Source organism: Chlorocebus sabaeus, chromosome 17 (assembly GCF_047675955.1).
Source record: "Chlorocebus sabaeus isolate Y175 chromosome 17, mChlSab1.0.hap1, whole genome shotgun sequence".
NCBI lineage: Eukaryota > Metazoa > Chordata > Mammalia > Primates > Cercopithecidae > Chlorocebus > Chlorocebus sabaeus.
Window position 1 is genome coordinate 50,807,002 of NC_132920.1, and position 4,506 is coordinate 50,811,507.

Consider the following 4,506-nt stretch of genomic DNA (forward strand, 5'->3'; position numbering starts at 1 on the left):
GAAAAATACGGCAGATATTTAACTTAGACATGGAGGGGTAGGGCAAACCCTTTCTAATGGAAGGGACAGTGACCTGAGGGAGGAGTTAATCAGTCCAAGGAGGAAGGAAAGAGCATCCCCCAATGAAGAACAGGATGCGCGGATCCTGAGGAGGTGCCTGAGGAGGGAGAGGGCTTGGGATTTGTAGAAACTGTCAGAGGCAGTGAGATTGCCATGCAGGAGTGGGTGAGCCAGGAGTACAGGTGGAGAGGTAGCTGCAGAGGTGTCCAGGTCCATGTTGCCTCACTCTACATCCTGTATTTCATCATAAACACAATAAGCAGCAAGTAGGAGTTTTAATCTAGAAAGTGATGAAACCCAATTTACCTCTCATTCTTCGAAGGCTCTTAATGTCTGCCCTTTGGCTCTCTTATCTCACAACTTTTTTCTTCCAATTTCCTTCCGGCTGCAAAATAGGTAGGCGATTTGGGGAGCTTAGAAATAAATGTTTTAAAATATTTTTAGGAAAGCAGGTATGTGCAAGTGGGACCAGGTGAACAAGAAACAATTGCCCAACCCTCAGAAATATAAACATCATTGGCATCAGCAAAATGCCAACCCTGCCTTCTTTTAGAGGAAAAACAAACAAACAAACAAACAAACAAAAAACAGAAAAACTACCCCCCTCTAAATCCTTGAGGTAAAAGTCATCTAGATTTACAATACAATTGTTTACCCAAAAAGTAAAGGGCAAGAGATTTAACTTCTGGTCTTATATTTAAGCCACTGTAATATATGGAAATTTGGTAAAATTGGTATGTGAAGTTGAATGTTGCTTTGGATTGATCAATAATTTAAAACAAAATTAATCTTTCAAGTGTTCTTTTTTTAAAAGATTTTATGCCTTGCTTTTAGAATTTCTAAAAAAAAAAAATTCTAAACCATTGGTCTTGTCTGCTATCATATTTTGAAAATACTTTTATACACATAACCCCAAAAAGAGTTTGCTTATGTTTCATAAGTATAGTAGTTCTCATTTTAATAATTATGACTTATAGATTAAATATATTATATGAAAAATTTTATAACATTAAATTTCAAATTAACTGTACTTCTAGAATTAAAAATAATAATTAAAATATTATATATACAATTGATAACCACTTAAAGGCCCTGGTATGTAGCCATTTAAAAGGATCCCCACTCCTAAATATCTGTTAAGTTTGGCCAGAAAATTCTCCCAGAAAGCTTCTTAAGCCTTAACAATTTAAAAAATTTTTAAAATTACAAAACAATTTTTAAGGAGAAATGGATTTGACTATATTTTATTATACCTGGTTCTTCTCTTTACATATAAACATATAAATTCAACATTAACAGAAAAGGCAGATAAAAGTGAGTAAATGGAACGCTCAATTATCATCCAATCTGAGAAAACATCTGCAGACAGAATCAAGCTACACAGATCTAATGCACTAAGGCCAGCTGTTCACAAAAATCTCACCTATGCAGACCCACTACGGGATACGTCCAGAACAAACGATTTTTAATGAAAGAGGCAGATGAATGTTCAGTCTTGTTTTGGCCGCTTAATACTTTTGTGGCTTGTACTTTAACTAAAACAAAGACAAATCCGTTAGGAGACAATTCTCCGTGGGTCTCTTGTGTTTCTGCATGTATTTTGCACTGACTATTTCTGTGCTGAACTGTCTTTTCAAAGACATTTTTTATTGTGTACCATTGTGGAAGATAGAGATAATGTTTCCCTTTGGAGCAAAAGGCAGGATTGCTTATAGCCTTAGTAGGTAGAGATGATATCTTCCTCCAGAGCACAATATAGGCATGCTTCTGTTTATTACCCATTATAAAATAGTTGTGCTCCATAAGCTCAGGTTTGCCCTGTTGTAACACAACCCACTGCATGTATAGGTGTCAACTGACCCTCTTCACATTGTTCTGTGAAAACTGGGAACTGGCACAAAGGCTTATACTTTGGCTACTTCTGTTACCATGAGTAATAAAGTTGTTTGTCTCTGACCTACAAGTCTTGTGTCTTCTGCCAGTTTATGTGAAACCGTGGCAGGCTAACGTGTTAGATTGCAAGTAGACTCTCTTCACATTTCTTGACAAAACCATTCCCTGAGGAATTGTCTGCTAATTCATACCTTTAAATAAATCTACATATGTGGGAGGATTTAATCTATGTTCGATGATACATTCCTATCACCCAAAACAGTGCCGATGTAAACTGTCACCTAAATATTGATAAATAAATGAAAGAAATTAGAAGTATTATTTGGAAAATACATGCATAATACAGGGGTTTTGCCAAAAAATAAAGTAAAATTTCTGGCATTCTGAGAGAAACGGTTTATAAACTAGAAAATGGTGCCTTGTATTAAAACATACTCTGAAAATACTTCTTAGAGCTTTAAGCAATTCCATTTAATGAATATTGGTTCCCAATGCTCATGGGCCAAAATTTGAAAACTTTAACACGGCTTAGAGACCTTTCATTTGTTTTTTGACCTGCCAGCCTCTCCAGCCTTATCACCCAGACTCACTGACGGCTCCTGGGCATATCTGGATCACTTTTAGCAACTTGACAGGACAAGTCACGCCATCTAGATCTTGCAAATACTCTTTTCTTTGCCTGGAATGCTCTTCACCCACCTCCTTCCCCTTTACCTCTCACACCTAGGAATCCTTCAGGTCTTAGTTTACATATCAGATACTTTGGTAAGCATTCTCTGATATCCCTTACGATCTAATTACCAACTAAAATTACCAACTAAACCAAGATTAGCTGCGATAAGAGCACACTCTTCTACTACCTCTGCGTAGTATTTGTTTACTTTTTTCACAGCACTTACTACTATCTGAAATTAGCTCATTTATTTGTTTAGTGATTTATTTCCTGTCTCCATGGGATTGGTGTACTTGACACAAAGTAGGTCATCAACAAATATATTAGTCAAATAAGTAAAGAATAAATGGAGGGACAACACTATAATTCTTTATTATATTTCTTTATTCATTTATGATCCCAACCGGACTGTAAAGTCTTAAAAGCAGGAACCTCACCTCTCTTATTTCTATAGTACCTGGGACAGCAGCAAAAATTGTTGATGTAATGATAAAGATTGTTATAGCAAACCACTCAAACACTCACATAAGAAGAGCTATTTAAACAATTTTGAGTTGAAGTGAACCAGAGATGAAATGCAATATAGCCGCTTAATCCTTTACCAAAAAAGCAGTATTTGAGATGATATGGACTTGAAATCTTATACAGGATAACTATTAAAAATGACTGTATATATTGTTTTCTCAGAATACTCTTCCTATCTCTTCCATTGTGCTCACTCTTCTCTACCCACTGATTCCTCAAATTCCAGTTTCACTTTCATCATGGCTAGAAGGTAGCTGAGTTACAAATAGCTGGCATTGCCTGACAGTCTCCAATACTGAGATACCTCAAGGAGTTGTGATCTGGGAGAATATTTAGATTTTCCTACTTCCTTTACTTCCTGTCCTCCAAATTGAAACTTGGTACAGACAGAGATAACCATAATAAAAGGAGGAACAAGGACAGTGCGGATGTTGTGGATGATAGAGATGTGTACATGTGAGTGTCTGCATATGAAATATGATCAAGCAGGTGGTGAGATCAAAGAGTAAGTGCTGAGACAACTCTCTGCATATCCTAACATGTTTCCAAGTATGGCATAAGCAAACAAGGTTTGGAAAAAAATTATCTATGCAGGCAGAACTCTAGAAAAAGATCTCTGCCCTAAAAAGCTTTCTTTAAAGTTACTTTTAAAATGTTTATTCAATAATTAATAAATAAACTTATAATTATAGGACACAGATATATCTGACTATAACATGTTTTAGCAACTACTAGTAAAATTGTTGCTAGTATTTTATACCTTAACAATGTGGTACTTATGTACTACCTGAAATTTATCCAGTTTGTAACAACAATGAATTACTCAAAAGGGCAACCACAAAGGCTTTCCGCAGAATTCAGCTCTAGAAGAAAACCAAAAAGTCATTTACCTTGTTAAATAAACTAGTAATCACAGAAGCATATTTATATTCCCTATAATTCTTCTCTACTCACTGGTTCCTATTCCCTATAACTCATTCAACAAAGGAAACATTGTGTAGATAGTATTTAAATACAGAAAAAATTAACAAAGGCAATTGCAAAGCATAGGCTTCTCTGGTTTTGAGTCACATACCAACTACAAATTCCCTGAAGAAGAAAAATATTACAATGAAATTTTTTTTGCTTCACTTATAACAAGAATTAATATAATGTCTCTTTCTCTCTAATTTTTTTTTCACCAAAAACCGTCACCTTATTCTCTATCTTCAAACATATCTGAATACAGTACTTTCAAAATAGCACCAGTATTTCCCAAAGCCTTGGTGCTACAGAGGGTATTCTACTGCCCTCTGCTGGAAGATGAAGTGAGTTATCATTCATCAACTGGATTGCTGGAGCAAGTGAAGGAAAAA